This window comes from Muntiacus reevesi, chromosome 15, assembly GCF_963930625.1.
Source record: "Muntiacus reevesi chromosome 15, mMunRee1.1, whole genome shotgun sequence".
Lineage (NCBI taxonomy): Eukaryota > Metazoa > Chordata > Mammalia > Artiodactyla > Cervidae > Muntiacus > Muntiacus reevesi.
In genome coordinates this window covers 26,586,999-26,605,601 of record NC_089263.1, presented here as the reverse complement: position 1 = coordinate 26,605,601, position 18,603 = coordinate 26,586,999, and the positions used below count along the sequence as shown (strand labels likewise).

Below are 18,603 nucleotides of genomic sequence, written 5' to 3'. Positions count from 1 at the left end.
TGAGTTTTTTAATTACTATTATTTTTATTGAAGTATAATTGATTTGGGCTTCCCTGGTGGCTCAGATAGGGGAAAAAATCTGCCTGTAATGAGGGAGACCTAGGTTTGAACCCTAGTCAGGAACATCCCCTGGAGAAGAGAATGGCAACCCACTCCAGTATTCTTGCTTGGAGAATCCCATGGACAGAGGAGCCTGGCAGGCTGCAGTCAATGGGATCACTGAACTGAGTGAACTGAAGCAGGGGTCCAGATCCCACACTGGGGCAATTGTCTGAGTCAGAGGAGAAACATTTAAGGCTGAGCAGGAAACAGCTGATCTGTAGCAGCCTAAATGGAATGAGAATCAGACAGTCCTTGCTGCAGCCATACACACCCTGGACAGGGACACAGGTCCCCTGGAAGGTGCAGCAGATGGGAGCTGGAGTTTAGGGGTTATGGAGCAATCCTAGGGTGAGGGCTGCTGTTGACTGTGGAGAGACAGATCAAGGGGATGTGAGGGAGGAGATTGTGGTGGGAAATGCCTGTGGAGGAAAGCCTGGCAGCCTTGGAAGCAAGGCGATACTGCTGAGTCACACGTAGGGTGTAGAGCCATCACCATAGCCTCTCTCCCCCAACACAAACAGCATTGGCAGCTGAACAGTAGAGAGGTTGGCCCATCACATGCCTGATACACTGATCTACAGAGTAGGTCCCCACCCGGGGTGCCCCTTTAAGTGCCTGACGAGCTGATCTACAGAGTAGGACCCCACCCAGGGTGCCCTTTAAGTGTCTGATGTGCTGATCTACAGAGTAGGACCCCAGGCAGGGGCAGGGGTGCCCGTCAATGTGCCTGATGCGCTGAACAATAGAGAAGGACCCCAGGCATGGAAGTCCTCTAAGTGCCTGAATGGGCGGAGCTACAGAGAAAGACTGGCCAAAGAGGCCTTCTGATCGCCAGCTACAAGAGACTCGAAAAAAGACTGATAGGGCCAAAACTTTTGCGCTGGAGGCAGTCCATATCCCTGCACACTTTTTGGTGTCGCCAGGTTCCCCTCAAGCCAAGCAGCTGCCCCACCTTCATGCTCACCTCTCACTGGGGCAGCGCTGCCACAGGCGAAAAGAAGTCTTGCGCCTGTGTGCACAGAGTTGCTTCGGTAGTGTCCGACTCATTGCAACCCCATGAACTGTGGCCTGCCAGGCTTCTCTGTCAGGGAGGGGGATTCTCCAGGCAAAAATACTGGAGCATATGGGCCAACATTGGTTGCCATACCCTTCTAGAGCACTATATTTCCTGCTGCCCTAGCCACCAACTTCCCTGAGTACCTGATGCTGCCAGAACCCCTGAGACTCAAGCAGCGGCACCACCTCCACACCTGGCCCTCACAGGGGCAAACCCAAGTCCTCCAGGAGTAAACCCCAGTGGACAACCCATATCCAGAGGTGGAAATAAAATCACAATTGAAACCCAGGGGCAGTGTGACTAAGGAAGAATACCTAAAACTTTCCCACCAGCTATATAGCTGCAGACTAAATACACACAGTCAACTAATCAGACTCTGTGTCTGTGTAATATATAAAAGGTCATTGAGAGCTCAGACAAAAGAAAACGCACTAGTTCTGATAGCTGTGAACATTGGAGGCAAGAACGCAAAGGAGTAGGATCAGATTAGAATCTGAGCTGCCCTCACAGCAGGTCCAGAGATCCATTGTTAGAGGGCATCCTAGGGAGGTGAAGTGGACTGTGACTCCCAGCGAAGGAAACTGCTCTGACACCAGTGACTCAAGAAAAACATTTATTATTTTTATGTTTTGACGTGTTCTGTAGATTCTTTTGGATTTTTTTTTCCTTTTTTTCCCTCCCCCCCCCATTGTAGTGTTGCCGTTTATTGGCAGTATGAAATCTAAGCTTTTGAACTTTTTTTTCTTCTTCAGATTTTTTTTTTTTTTCACATTTTTTATCGTTATAAACCTCTGCCTCTATTTTGGGCTTTTGCAGTTCTGGGACGTTTTTTTTTTTTTCTCTTTTTTTAATTTTAATTTTTTAAACCTATTATTATTTTTCTACATTTATTCCTTTGTTTGCTTTTCCTTCTGTTCTTTTCCTCTTGCAGTTAATCTTTAATATATATAACTCTTCTTTATCTACTACTATTTAACTTTGCATATCTAATCTTTCTTTCTTTTCTTTTTTTCCTTTAGTCTTAACATATTTGTTAGTTTTATTTTCATTGCTTTATACCCCAGTTGGCACCTTGCTTTAGTTTTGTTTTCCAGTTTATGCTTTAGTTAGTTTTGTTCTGGTAGACATAATTTTTGGTTCCTTTTGTTCATCAGGTAAATCTTTTATACTTTATTTTTGTTGGACTGTTTTGATTTTGTTTATGGGTGTATATGTGTATATTCAGTCATGCTTTTTATTGTTGTTTTAAACCTCTGCTTCTACATTGGGCCTCTGCAGTTCAGTGGAGTTTTCCTTTTTTTCCTTTTCTCTTTCTTCTTCTGTTTTTTTCTTTTCTCTATTTTATAATTAATTTTAATTTTTAATTTTCTTTTTTTTTGACTTTGTACAGGTAAAATCTTATTAATATAACTGCATCAGAAATTGTGTGCTTTATGGGAAATCCTTGGTAAATTGTCAGTATCATCACTGTCCACAATATAGTTTAACCTTCAGGGATATCACCGATCAAAACCCTAGGATATATCTGTGTCAGATGGTCCTGTTTTATTGGCGTCCTGGTACTGCTTGAGGCTTCCCTGGTGGCTCAGATGGCTAATTTTTAATTTTCTTAAACCTATTATTTTTTTCTACATTTATTCCTTGTTTGCATTTCCTACTGTTCTTTTCCCCTTGCAATTAATCTCAATGTATCTAAATCTTCTTAACCTACCTCTGTTTAGCTTTGCATAACTATTCATCTTTATTTTCTTTCTTTCCTTTCCTCTCAATGTATTTGTTAGCTTTGTTTTCATTGCCTTATTCCCCAGGTGTCATCTTGCCTTAGTTTTATTTTCCAGTTTGTGCTTCAGTTAGTTTTGTTCTGGTAGATATAATTTTAGGTTTCCTTTGTTTGCCAGGTAAAGCTATTGTACTTTATTTCTGTTGGACTGTTTTGATTTTGCTTATGGGTGTATGTATATATGTGTATATTCAGTCACACTTTTTATTGTTGTTATAAACCTCTGCATCTGTGTTGGGCTCTTGCAGCTCTGTGGAGTTTTCCTTTTTCTCTCCTCTTTCATTCTTCTTCCATTTTAAAAAAATCTTTTCTCTTTTTTACAATTTTAACTTTTAATTTTTTAAACCTATTGTATTTTTCTATATTTATTCCTTTATTTGCCTTTCCTACTGTTCTCTTCCCCTTGCATTTAATCTTTAATATATATAAATCTTCTTCATCTACCTCTATTTAACTTTGCATATCTATTTCTTTCTTTCTTTTCTTTCTTCCCTTTCTTCTCAACATATTTGTTAGCTTTGTTTTCATTGCTTTATTCCCCACTTGGCACCTTGCTTGTTTTTGTTTTCCAGTTTGTGCTTTAGTTAGTTTTGTTCTTAACTGGTAAATATAATTTTTTATTTCCTTTGTTTACCGGGTCAATCTATTGTACCTTATTTTTGTTGGACTGTTTTGACTTTGCTCATGGGTGTATATGTATATGTGTGTATTCCATTATTTTAATTATTTGCCTGATTTTGTAACTGCCTTTTGTCTGGGGTTCATCTTTGGTTTCTCATTTTCGGATGTTTCTTTTAATCTCACTTAATGCCATAACAAACCACTTGTGGAATATTCGTTTCTGACCAGAGATCAAGCCCTGAGCCTTTGGAGTGGGAGCACTGACTCCAAGACCCTAGACTACCAGAGAACTAACCCTAGGGGTATCAAATAGTGAGAACTCACACAAAGGAAACCACTGTAATACAAGACCCGGCATCACCCAACCACTAATAGCCCCCTATGCAGGATGCCTTATCTAAACAACAAACAAAACAAAAGTACAAATCCAATCATCAGCAGACAGGATCACCACCTCAGTCAGACTTGCCCATCAGAGGAAAAACAAACAAACAAACAAACAAAAACTCAGCACAAATCTCACCCTATAAGAAGCTTACACAAACCCCTGGACCAAACTTAGAGGGCAGAAATGAAAGGGAAGAAAGGATTCAACCTTGACGCTTGGGAAAAGGAGACCTCAAGCACAATAAGTTAAAAAAAAAAATAATGAAAAGTCAGAGAACTACTACACAAATGAAGGGACAAATTAGAAACACAAAAGTCCAAATAAATGAAGAGGAATAAATAAATAAATAAAAGAATTCAGAATAATGATAGTAAAGATGACCAAAAACCTTGAAAACAAAATGGGAAAAATGCAAGAATCAATTAACAAAGACCTAGAAGAATTAAAGAATAAACATGCAGAGACAAACAATGCAATTACTGAAATTAAAAATACTCTAGAAGGAATCAATAGCAGAATATTTGAAGCAGAAAAATGAATCAGTGAACTGGATGATAAAATGGTGGAAATAACTTCTGAAGAGCAGAATAAAGTAAAAAGTATGTATGAAAAGAACTGAGGATACATTCAGAGATCCTTGGGACAATATCAAACACAGCAACATTTGAATAATAGGGATCCAGAAGAAGAAGAGACAAAGAAAGGGTATTAGAAAAGTTTTGAAGAGATTATAGTTGAAAATTTCCCCAGCATGGAAAAGGAAATAGTCAAGTCCAAGAGGCAGAAAGATTCCCATACAGGATAAACCCAAGGAGAAACACGCCAAGACACATACTAATCAAACTAACAAAGACTAAACACAAAGAAAGAATGTTAGAAGCAGCAAGGGAGAAGGAACAAGTAACATACAAGGGAAACCCCATACACTTAACAGCTGATCTTTCAGCAAAAACTCTGCAGACCAGAAAGGAATGGCAGGATATATTTAAAGTACTGAGAGGGAAAAATCTATAACCAAGATTACTGTACCCAGCAAGGATCTCATTCAAAATGATGGAGAAATAAAAAGCTTTTCAGACAAGCAGAAGTTAAGAGAATTCAGTACAACCAAACCAGCTTTACAACAAATGTTAAACGGACTTATATAGTCAAAAAATATAAGAGAAGAAAAATGATCTTCAAGATCAACCCCAAACAATTAAGAAAATGGCAATAGGAACATATATATCAATAACTACTTTAAATGTAAATGGATTAAATGCTCCAAGCAAAAGGCACAGACTGGCTGAATGGATACAAAAACAAGACCCGAATATATGCTGTCTACAAGAAACCCACTTTAGACCTCAGACACATGTAGACTGAAAGTGAGAGGATGGAAAAATATATTCCATGCAAATGGGAAGCAAAAGAAAGCTGGAGTAGCAATCCTCATATCAGACAAAATAGACCTTAAAATAAAGAAGATTACAAGAGATAAGGAAGGACACTACATAATGATCAAGGGATAAATCCAAGAAGAAGTCATAACAATTGTAAATATCTATGCACATAAATATAGGAGCACCTCAATACATAAGACAAACACTAACAGACATGAAAGGAGAAATTGACAGTAACACAATAATAGGAGATTTTAACACCCCACTTACACCAATGGACAGATCATCAAAACAGAAAATTAATAAGGAAACACAAGTCTTAAGTGATACATTAGATGAGATGGATCTCACTGATATCCTCAGGATATTCCATCCAAATGCAGAAGAATACACCTTCTTCTCAAGTGCACATGAAACATTCTCCATGATAGACCACATCTTGGGTCACAAATCAAATCTCAGTAAATTTAAGAAAACTGACATCGTATCAAGCATCTTCTCCGACCACAGTGCTATGAGACTAGATATCAATTGCAAGAAAAAAACTGTAAGAAACGCAAACACATGGAGATTAAACAAAATGTTTCTAAATAACCTACAGGTTACTGAAGAAATTAAAAGGGAAATAAAAAAATTTCTAGAAACAAATGACAATGAAAAAACAACTCAAAACCTATGGGATGCAGCAAAAACAGTTCTAAGAGGGAAGTTTATAACAATACAATCCTACTTCAAGAAACAAGAGAAACATTGAATAGACAACCTAACTTTACACCTAAAAGAATTGGAAAAAGAAGAACAAAAAACCCCCAAAATTTGTAGAAGGAAAGAAATCATAAAGATCTGAGCAGAAATAAATGAAAACAAAAGGAAAGGAACAACAGAAAAGATTAATAAAACTAAAAGCTGTTCTTTGAGAAGGTAAAATTGACAAACTTTTAGCCAGACTCATCAAGAAGAAAAGAGAGAAGAATCAAATCAACAAAATTAGAAATGAAAAAGGAGAGTTTACAACAGACAGTGCAGAAATACAAAGGATTATAAGAGGCTATTATGAACAACTATATGACAATAGAATGGTTAACCTGGAAGAAATGGACAGGTTCTTAGAAAAGTTCAATCTTCTAATATTGAACCAGGAAGAAATAGAAATTATGAACAACCCAATTATAAGCACTGAAACTGAAGCTGTGATCAAAAATCTCCTCCAAAACAAAAGCCCAGGCCCAAATGGCTTCACTGGAACATTCTATCAAACATTCAGAGAAGAGCTAATGCCTGTCCTTCTAAAACTCTTTCAAAACATTGCAGAGGAAGGGACACTTCCAAACTCATTCTATGAGGCCACCATCACCCTAATACCAAAACCAGATAAAGACAACACAAAAAAGAAAACTATAGGCCAATATCATTGATGAACATAGACGCAAAAATCCTCAAAAAATTTTAGCAAACAGAGTTCAGCAACACATCAAAAAGCTCATGCACAATGATTAAGTTGGGTTTTTTTCCAGGAATGCAAGGATTCTTCAGTATACACAAATCAATCAATGTGATATACCATACTAACAAATTGAGAGATAAAAACCATATGATAATCTCAGTAGATGCAGAAAAAGCCTTTGACAAAATTCAGCACCCATTCATGATTAAAACTCTTCAATAAATGGGCATAGAAGGAACCTACCTCAACATAGTAAAGGGTATATATGATAAGCCTACAGAAAACATTATTCTCAATGGTGAGAAGCTGAAGCATTCCCGCTAAGATCAAGAACAAGACAAAGGTGTCCACCATCACCACTATTACTCAACATAGTTCTGGAAGTCCTAGCTACAGCATTCAGAGAAGAAAAGAAATAAAAGGAATCCAGATTGGAAAAGAAGAAGTAAAGCACTAATTGTTTGCAGATGACATGATACTGTACATAGAAAACCCTAAAGATAGTATCATAAAATTACTGGAGCTAATCAGTGAATTTAGCAAAGTTGCAGAATACAAAATCAATACACAGAAATCACTTGCATTTCTATATACTAACAATGAAAAATCAGAAAAAGAAATTAAGGAATCAATCCCATTCACCACTGCAACAAAAAGAATTAAATATCTAAGAAAAAAAAGTTACCTAAGGAGACAAAAAAACTGTACACAGAAAATTATAAAACACTGATGAAAGAAATCAAAGATGACATGAACAGATGGAGAGATAGTCCATGTTCCTGTGTAGGAAGAATCAATATAGTGAAAATGACTATACTACCAAACACAATCTACAGTTTCAATGTGATCCCTATCAAATTACCAATGGCATTTTTCACAGAATTAGAATAAAAAAATTTCGCAATTTCTATGGAAACACAAAAGACCCTGAGTAGCCAAAGAAATCTTGACAAAGAAGAATGGAGCTGGAGGAATCAACCTTGCTGACTTCAGATTATACTACAAAGCTACAGTCATCAAGACAGTATGGTACTGGCACAAAAACAAATATAGATCAATGGAACAAGATAGAAAGCCCAGAAATAAACCCATGTACCTATGGGTATCTTATTTTTGACAAAGGAGGCAAGAATATACAATGGGGCAAAGACAACCTCTTCAATAAATGGTGCTTGGAAAACTGGACAGCTACGTGTGAAGGAATGAAATTAGAACACTTCCTAAAACCAAACACAAAGATAAACTCAAAATGGATTAAATACCTAAATGTAAGACCAGAAACTATAAAACTCTTAGAGGAAAACATAGGCAGAATACTTGATGACATAAATCAAAGCAAGATCCTCTATGACCCACCTCCTAGAGTAACGGAAATAAAAACAAAAGTAAACAAGTGGGACCTGATTAAACTTAGAAGGTTTTGCACAGCAAAGGAAACTATAAGCAAAGTGAAAAGACAACCCTTGGAATGAGAGAAAATAATAGCAAATGAAACAACTGACAGAGGATTAATTTCCAAAGTATACAAGCAGCTCATACAACTCAATACCAGGAAAACAAACAACCCAATCAAAAAGTGGGACAAAGACCTAAACAGACATTTCTCCAAAAAAGACAACAGATGAAAAGATGCTCAATATCACTCATTATTAGAGAAATGCAAATCAAAACTACAATGAGATATCACCTCACATCGGTCAGAATGGCCATCATAAAAAAGTCTATAAACAGTAAATGCTGGAGAGGGTTTGGAGAAAAGGGAACACTCTTGCACTGTTGGTGGAATGTAAATTGATACAGCCACTATGGAAGATGATATGGAGAGTCCTTAAAAAATTAGGAATAAAACAACCATATGACCCAGCAGTCCCACTCCTACTCATATACCCTGAGGAAACCAGGGTGAAAAAGACACATGTATCCCATTGTTCATTGCAGCACTATTTACAATAGCTAGAACATGGAAGCAACCTAGATGCCCATTGACAGATGAATGGATAAAGAAGTTGTGGTAGATATACACAATGGAATATTACTCACTCATCAAAAGGAATGCATTTGAGTCAGTTCTGATGAGGTGGAGGAACCTAGAACCTAATATACAGACTGAAGTGAGTCAGAAAGAGATAAATATCATATTCTAATGTACATGTACAGAATCTGGAAAAATGGTTCTGAAGAATTTATTTATAGGGCAGCAGTGGAGAAATAGACATAGAGAATAGACTTGTGGAAATGGGGAGAAGGGAGGAAAGGGTGAGATGTATGGAAAGAGTAATATGGAAACTTACATTACCATATGTAAAATAGATAGCCAAGGGGAATTTGCTGTATGGCTCAGGAAACTCAAACAGGGGCTCTGTATCAACCTCGAGAGATGCGATGGGGAGGGAGATGGGAGGGAGGTTCAAAAAGGAGGGGATATATGTATACCTATGGCTGATTCATGTTGAGGTTTGACAGAAAACAACAAAATTCTGTAAAGCAATTATCCTTCAATAAAAAAATAAAAGAAAACTTCAATACACATGTATTATTAATGGTCATCTTAGTATTTAGAGCATTAGTATTTTTATTTGCTTGGGTAACTGTCAGACTTCCAAATATCATGTAAGATGACATCCAGATAAAATAATGGGAAAGATTCTTTCTAAGTGAGCTAAATTATTAATGAGACTTGCTTTTGCAGTAGATGAGTGAGTATCATGAAGTAAGTGCCCAAAGGAAGTTTTCAGCCTCTCTCTCATCTTTGGCTTGGACGTTTTCATTGACTGTCAACTTTGTTTTAATTATGTGTTGGCTTTCCCTCATTTTTTCCCTTGGTCAACATTAGGAGGAAGTGAAGGATAATTATTTCTGATTTGTTTTGTCTTCCTCAGATGAGTATTATAAAAGTTGTCCTATCTCTAAAGCATCTTGTGCTTTTTATATGAACTTTACTATGTATATGCAGGGGCTTCCCTGGTGGCTCAGTGGTAAAGAATCCACCTGCCAATGCAGGAGACCTGGATTCAATACCTGGGTCAGGGAGATCCCCTGGAGAAGGAAAGGACAACCCACTCCAGTATTCTTGACTGGGAAACCCCATGGACAGAGGAATCTAGTGGGCTACAGTCCATGGGGTCACAAAGAGTGAGACAGGACTTAGCAACTGAATAACAGCAAAGTGAAGTAGAATTATAGGTACTGTCAGTGTTTTCCTAGATTCATCACATTTTTCTTCTTGGGTGAGCATGGTCAGTGATACCAGTCTTAAACATGTTAAACAATGTTTTAGGATCTGCTTAGGATCAATATTAAAAGCTGTTTTCACTTGTTTGTTATTTAATAGTAGTACTGGAGGTTGAACTTACAGTGCCCATATTTGAATGATTTTTTAGAAATCTGTATTGTACCTTCATCAGGAGACTTTACATCACATTAATAATAAAAAGTGAGGGACTTCCTAAGGCTTGATTCCTGGTCAGGGAACTAAGATACTGAATGGTGCCTGATGTCAGCAATAAGAAAAGTCAATAAAAACCAAATTTATTTTAAAAAATAAATATATAAAAAGTGAGGGACAGAGTGGCCTTCAGTAACTAACTGTCCTTCATTGTGGCAAAAGTGATTTGTAAGTTACCATAGTACAAAACCAGTGCTTTTGAATTGTGGTCCTGGAGAAGACTCTTGTCCCTTGGACAGTGGGGGGATCAATCTAGTCAATCCTCAAGGAAATCAACCCCCAAATATTCATTGGAAGGACTGATGCTGAATTTGACCCTCCAATCCTTTGGCCACCTGATGCCAAGAGCTGACTCATTGGAAAAGACCCTGATGCTAGGAAAGATTGAAGGCAGAAGAGAAGGGGGCAGCAGAGGATGAGATGGTTAGGTAGCATCACTGACTCACTGGACATGAATTGGAGCAAACTCCAGGAGACAGTGAAGGACAGGGAAGCCTGGTGTGCTGTAGTCCATGGGGTTGCAGTCAGACATGCCTTAGCAATTCAAGAACAACAACAACAAAACCAGTGACATACCTTCTGTTATAAAGACCATTGGCTATTAAGTGGCATCTTTTTGGAAAAACAAAACACTGTTATAAATGTAGCTTTCATGAAATATCTGTCCAATGGTAGCTGCATTTATCCCCACACTTCATACTGTTTTCTTCAGTAACACAAAGCTTGAGTCTTACACTCTCTTCTCATTCATAGTATAATTTTTTCTGTTATTTATTTTGGCCTTTGGTGGTTGTGTTGGCCGGAGACTTTATCAGGATACTTTTTAGATTCCACGCTCTATTTTTTGACCTCTTGTGCCGTTTTAGGATTGACAGTGTAATTTCAAGGCATATTGAAAATTGCTGGATGCCTGCATTTCCTCTTTGGTTAATCTCTGAATTTCACTTCTTCTGTGACTGCATTATGTGTCTGTGGAAATTGAACAGCTGCTTTGGTAAGTCAGCTGGAACTTTGGATGGAGAAATGTCCCAGTGCATCAGTCAGTTTCATCAGCCTGCCCTAACTTCAGACATTTTACGATCTACCCAAAAGATGTGGCGGTTGTTGCTTATTTCAATTGAGCAGCTTAACTGTATCAAAGGCAACCTTCTGTTCACTCAATAATATTTAGTTTTAGTTATATATCATAGTGAAGTATTTTTGGAGAAATCTGAAGGGCCAGTTAGGTATTCAACTTTAAGCTTGTGTTCAACTATATGGTGTCACTGGGAACCAGTACACTTCCTGCCTGGTGACGTTTATGCATGCACAGCCAGCTGCAATGCTTTCTTAGTCTACACATCTGCTTGGCAGGTAGCAGAGTTATTTAATGTTGATTGGATGAGGCACTTTAACATGAGGACTGACTAAAACGTCAATGTTAGACCCAAGGAAATTTAGGTCTGTATTCAGAGTTGTGCCCCTCCTGCCCCAAGGCAGACCTCACTCCAGCCAGGGTCTCTGCTGCTTGCCTGTAGAGTTACGAGTAATTATGTGCAGTCTTCTTCTGCTGACCGGTAGCCAGTCCTGCCTAGCAAAAACTATGATTTTTTTCATTTGAAAAAAAAATTTTTAATTTATATTGTAATATAAATTGTAATCATTTATATTACACTTAACATGTGGCAAAGCTAAATCTCCAATACTTTGGCCACCTGATGCTAAGAGCTGATTCATTAAAGACCCTGGTGCTGGGAAAGATTGAAGGCAGGAGAAGGGGGTGACAGAGGATGAGATGGTTGGATGGCATCACCAATTCAATGGACATGAATTTGAGCAGATGCCAGGAGATAGTGGAGGACAGGGAAGCCTGGTGTGTTGCAGTCCATGGGGTTGCAAAGAGTCAGACACAAGTTGGCAATAAAACAACAACAACACAGCATGTAATGTAAAGTTTACCATCTTAATCTTTAAGTGTACAGTTCAGTAGTGTTAATTACATTTGCATTGTTGTAAACCAACATACTTTGGCCACCTGATGCGAAGAGCTGACTCATTTGAAAAGACCCTGATGCTGGGAAAGATTGAGGGCAGGAGAAGAAGGGGATGACAGAGGATGAGACAGTTGGATGGCATCACCGACTCAATGGACATGAGTTTGGGTAGGCTCTGGGAGTTGGTGTTGGACAGGGAGGCCTGGCGTGCTGTGGTTCATGGGGTCGCAAAGAGTAGGACACGACTGAGCGACTGAACTGAACTGAGCTGAAACCAACCTCCAGAACCATTTTCATCTTGCAGAACTAGAGCTCCATATCTATTAAACAACTCCTTAATTCCCCATCCTCCAGCCTCTGGCAGACACCATTCCACTTTCTCCCTCTAGGAATTTGAATTTAAACTAACCATGAATTATTTTGTTCTCTGTGCCAGTTGATACTGGATGTGCCAATATCCTCACTCTAATATCTGTTTATCTGGCTTGGGGAATGTTTTCATTCTTTGTTCTGCAGAGAACAAGAATTTTTCTTGTTATAAAAAAGAATGACTGTATTTTATAAAATTAAAGGGCCATAGGTCAGTTGTTCAAATTTAAGTGTATAGAATGAAATTATTCCAAATAAAAATATTTTAATAAAATAAATATATAAAATGAAAATATTTAAAGTTATGTTTAAATATCCATTCATTCATTCAGGAAATGTGGCAAGGTACTCTACTGCCAGAAGCCTGGTTTTGCTTTTGTGCATGTGTGGTGGTTCTGAAGGTGTGGCCCCTACAGTGACGCCCCCTCCTCTCATTTCCTGCCCTTCCTGGAGAAACTGCCTGCTCCTTCCCTGGCCTGTGAGGCCCCCTGGACCTCATCAGTCTCTGCAGACTGATGGGTTGAGTTAATGACAGCTCTGTGTGCCCATCATATGGCCTCTCCTGTCCACACGGCCGCTGCCCCCATTACAGGACACTTGTGCCTGGATCCCTGTCTAGAATACCTTCCCCCCTCATTTTCTAGGACTTCTCTCCAGCCGGACTCTGGTTCTCCTAACTCCTGCTCATGCTTCAGGCCCCACCCTTTGGTCATTGTTAGAGGGGGCTCTCCCTGACCGTTTATCCCTTCTCATCCTCCCTTCTCCCACATCCAGACCCGCTCTCCTGGCTTCACCTTCTGTTCATCTCTTGTACCATCTGATGTTCGATTTTAACAGGCATTTGCCTGTCTTTCTCACTGGAGCAGAGGTTCCTGAGACAGAGTCCTAGGCAGGTAACTCCACCTTGTCCCCTGGACCATACATGTCCCAAGGCAGGTGGGGTTTGTGGAACAGGCCTGTGAACAGAGGAAATGAGCCTCAGTCCCCACAGACACAGTTCTGCATTGCTGTGGGTGCCCTCGCCCGCTGCCATGGGTTCAGTGGGTCCCTGTCAGGGGGTCAGTCCTTGTCAGCAGGTGCTACCTTTTCTGGTCAGCCCAGGTCTCTGAGTGCCTGGAGGTTTGTGATCATCAGGCCAAGAGCCAGACGGATGGGAAGCAGCTCTGATTCTGTCCTGGAGATGCCAGCTGGATTTCTGTCTGGGCTTTGGGTTTTTAAGAACCTTTTCCTCATGTCCTCAGACAGGTTCTATTTCCAGCCCAGCCGTGTCTAGAATATTCCCGCATAACTTTTCAAAGCTGTGGGCCTCACGTGCTGTCTACTTTTCATTTATTTCAGAGAGAGCTTCTTTGTACTTGTGTTTAGAGACAATGCCTACAAACTGCAGTGGTATCATCTACATGGATCCGAGCAAACTCCAGGAGATGGCGAAGGACAGGCAAGCCTGGTGTGCTGCAGTCCATGGGGTTGCAAAGAGTTGGACACAGCTGAGCCACTGAACAATATCATCTACATGGAACCCCAGGTGGCTTTAGCACTTTTTGGATCATGCTGTTTAGGGAGATCACTTGTGCAATTTGTAGTGTTACATCTTGCCTTATGTTGCTGTTTAGTCACTTAATTGTGTCCATCTCTTTCTGACCCCATGCACTATAGCCCACCAGGCTCCTCTGTCCATGAGATTTCCTAGGCAAGAGTACTAGAGTGGGCTGCCATTTCTTCCTCCAGGGGATCTTCCCAACCCAGGGATCAAACCCTAGTCTCTTATGTCTCCTGCATTGGCACGTAGGATCTTTACCACTGTGTCACCTGGGAAGCCCCCTACAGATTATTGGTGCCTTTTCTTGTGCTGAGAATTGCCCTTATTTTTCTCATTTTGTCTGGAACAGTGACAAGTTTGTTTCTAGCCAGAGTGTAGTAACCACAACTCAGACCCCACTACTTTTAAGCTTCCCCTCTGTGACGCCCCATGCTCACCCCATTGTTTGTAGGGTCGCCTCTGATGGACTGAGATGACCAGAGGTTTAACTCATCTCCTCCCTAAAAATAAATCAGCTCTCAGCCCTTAAAAGAACTTTGGATTTCTCCTTATGATCTCAGCACTTCATTGCTGAAAGGGATTAGGTATTTTTCAAACTGAGAAGCCTAATCCGGGTCATTTATAGACGTTTGAGAAGTATTCTTTATCCTGTACTTCCGTACTGTTGCTAAAGCAACCCTTTCTTCATGGTGAAATAAACCCCTGACATATTTTTCAGAACAAGAATGGATATAAATAAAAGAGCTAAGTACAAAACCATCATCATAATATCCTGGCGGCTCAGTGTTCCTTTTACGGGTTTGGAGAGTCAAGAGCCACATTTATAGAACTTATTTTTTGCCTCACCCAGCAGCTTGTGGGATCCTGGTCCCCCCCATCAGGGATGGATCCAGTGGCCTCTGCAGTGGAAGCAGAGTCCTAACTACTGGACCAGCAGGGAATTTGAGCCACATTTATCAAGTCTAACCCAATGTTGCCACAGAACCCTTTTAAATTATGGGCCCGTCCATTGTCTCAAAGACCCACATGAGAAAGTCAGTTCTCAATATTCAGAATTGTGAGAGGAGGATTAGGTCAGAGCTGGGTTGGCTCAGACATCCCATGTGTTCCTTGTTGGAAAAGAGAGAGAGTGATGGTCCCTCTGTTTCCACCCAGGGCCTCCTGTGCTGGTGTGGTTTTGGGTTGAATGTAAGTTCAATTCAGTCACTCAGTCGTGTCTGACTCTTTGCGACCCCATGGACTTCAGCTCGCCAGGCTTTCCTGTCCATCACCAACTCCCAGAGCTTGTTCAAACTCATGTCCATCGAGTCAGTGATGCCATCCAATCATCTTATCCTCTGTCTCCCCCTTCTCCTCCTGCCTTTAGTCTTTCCCAGCATCAGGGTCTTTTCCAATGAGTCAGTTCTTTGTATCAGGTAGCTAAAGTATTGACGTTTCAGCTTCAGCATCAGTCCTTCCAATGAATATTCAGGACTGTTTCCTTTAGGATTGACAGGTTTGATCTCCTTGCAGTCCAAGGGACTCTCAAGAGTCTTCTCTAACACTACAGTTCAAAAGCATCAATTCTGTGGCACTCAGCTTTCTTTTTAGTCCAACTCTCACATCCATACATGACTACTGGAAAAACCATAACTTTGACTAGATGGACCTTTGTTGGCAAGGTAATGTCTCTGTTCTTTCTTTCTTTCTTTCCGGGGGGGGGGGGGGGTGTTGTTTATTGCAAACTGTTATAATTAAAGTGGTATTTTACAAGTGTTTAAGACAAAAAATATGGAGCGCTTCACGAATTTGCGTGTCATCCTTGCTCAGGGGCCATGCTAATCTTTTCTATATCGTTTCAATTTTAGTATATGTGCTGCCGAAGCGAGCACTCTCTGTTTTTTAACATGCTGTCTAGGTTGGTCATAGCTTTTCTTCCAAGGAGCAAGCATCTTTTAATTTCATGACTGCAGTCACCATCTGCAGTGATTTTGGAGTCCCCAAAATTAAAGTCTGTCACTGTTTCCATTGTTTCCCCTTCTATTTGCCACGAAGTGATGGGGCTGGATGCCATGATCTTCATTTTTTGAATATTGAGTTTTAAGCCAACTTTTTCACTCGCTTCTTTTACTTTGATCAAGAGGCTGTTTAACTGTTCTTCACTTTCTGCCTTAAGGGTGGTGTCATCTGCATATCTGAGTTTATTGCTATTTCTCCTGGCCATCTTGATTCCAGCTTGTGCTTCATCCAGCCCAGCATAGAGCATGATGTACTCTGCATATACGTTAAATAATCAATTTATTTAACGAGGGTGACAATATACAGCCTCGACGTACTTCTTTACTAATTTGAAACCAGTATATTGTTCCATGTCTGGTTTTAACTGTTGCTTCTTGACCTGCATACAGATTTCTCAGGAGGCAGGTCAGGTGGTCTGGTATTCCCATCTCTTGAAGAACTTCCCACAGTTTGTTGTGATCTACACAGTCAAACTTTGGCGTAGTTAATAAAGCAGAAGTAGATATTTTTCTGGAACTCTGTTGCTTTTTTGATGATTCAACAGATGTTGGCAATTTGATCTCTGTTTCCTCTGCCTTTTCTAAATCCAACTTGAACATCTGGAAGTTCTCAGTTCACGTATTGTTGAAGCCTGGCTTGGAGAATTTAGAGCATTACCTTGCTAGTGTGTGAGATGAGTGTAATTGTGTGGTAGTTTGAACATTCTTTGGCATTGCCTTTCTTTGGAATTGGAATGAAAAGTGACCTTTTCCAGTCCTGTGGCCCCTGCTGAGCTTTCCAATTTTGCTGGCATATTGAGTGTAGCACTTGCACAGCATCTTCGTTTAGGATTTGAACTAGCTCAACTGGAATTCCATTACTTCCACTAGCTTTGAACGTAAGAAGTCATCCTTTTTATGGGTCACATAGAGTCCAATATGGGGCTTCCCAGGTGGCTCAGGGGTAAAGAACCCACCTGCCAATGCAGGAACCACGGTAGATAAGGGTTCAATCCCTGGGAGGGGAAAGATCCCCTGGAGGAGGAAATGGCAACCCGCTCCAGTTTTCTTGTTTGGGAAATTCCATGGACAGAGGAGCCTGGTAGGCTACAGTCTATGGGGTTGCAGAGTCAGGCACAACTGAGAGTCCCAATATGGGCAGCAGTGTACAGTTCAGCCTGACACATACTCTCTAGAACTCGAGTCCTTGGGCGCTGACAGAGCACAACTGAAGCAACTTATCAGTGAAACAGACCCAAATGTAGACCTGTTCTCTTTGCTGGTACCCACCGTGTCTGCTCCCAGCTCGTTCCTGAAGCCAGAGTGGACTCTCCCTTCTCTTTCCCCTCAAGGAGAGCCTTGAGTCTTGGTCTGCTGGAGTGGGAGGTTCCCTTGCTCTCAGGGAGGAATGCCAGACTCTTTTTTTTTTTAACCTGGGGTGTCTGACTGGCTATTGGAGGAGGGAGAATTCCATAGTGAGGATGGTCAGTGTCTGAAGACAGAACCCTTGCCCTGATCAGTGCCTTAGGGATGGACCATATAGGTCTGGACTATGAGAAGCTTAATAATGGCCATGGTGGACCTTTCTCCACATTTTTCTGGACTTCATAACCTCACCGACCCTGAGATTCTTTTTATTATTATTATTTTGACAGTGCCAGGCAGTGTGCAGAGTCTTAGTTCCCTGACCAGGCATCGAATCCATCTGTGCACCCTGTGTTGGGAGCATGGAGTCTTAACCACTGAGCCACCAAGGAAGTCCCCACTCTGGGGTTCTTATACTACATAGTGAAATTGAATTTCTCACCAGATCAACAGGTATAGCCTAAGAAGTATTTCACTTGGAAATAATGAAGGCGGTATCTCTTGTCCCTGAGTCTGGTCTGGCAGTTTTCTCCCGGTCACTTCTCTATCTTTTGCTTCTCCCTCTCTACTGATCACAAGTTCACCTGAAGCTGAAGCCCAGAGTTCTTCTGTAGGGTCACCATGTCTGATATATTTAAAACTTACCGTAAAAAAAATGCATACTTTTTATGATTAGAGGAAAATGCAAGTTGGTTGGAATTCTCCTGGAGTTGAAGTTGTATGTGCTGTGGATTTGGGAGCAGATGGACTTGCTGCCTAGGAAAAGGATCGAGGCCTCGTTGAACCTGTCCAGCACCTCCTGCCTGGACAGCTGTGGGCGAGTTCCAGCCTCAGTTTCTTCAGTTGCTGAGCGGTGATGAGGAGCCTGTCCTATGGGAAACCCAAGGTCAAGGAGAATTCACTGAAATAGTCTGTCTACAGTGCACAGTATTAGTCGGAGTTAGTACAACTCTTTGTGACCCCATGGACTGTAGTCTGCCAGGCTCCTCTATCGATGGGATTCTCCTGGCAAGAATACTGGAGTGGGTTGCCATGCCTGCCTTCAGAGGATTTCCTGACGCAGGTATTGAACCTGTGTCTCCTGCATTGCAGGCAAATTCTTTACCACTGAGCCACCAGGGAAGCCCGTACAGTGCATAAAACACACGCTAAATCAGGCTC

General features: G+C 40.6%; 1 protein-coding gene and 1 non-coding gene across 3 annotated transcripts in view; one reads left to right on the top strand and one right to left on the bottom strand.

The window, feature by feature from the left end:
• Window positions 1-18,603, top strand: part of ENTREP2 (endosomal transmembrane epsin interactor 2) — a 237,235-nt gene that overhangs the window by 20,122 nt on the left and 198,510 nt on the right. The window lies entirely within an intron of this gene.
• LOC136147740 (U6 spliceosomal RNA) lies at window positions 15,866-15,972 on the bottom strand. Its single transcript, XR_010659386.1, has one exon. It is a non-coding gene; the product is annotated as a U6 spliceosomal RNA (small nuclear RNA).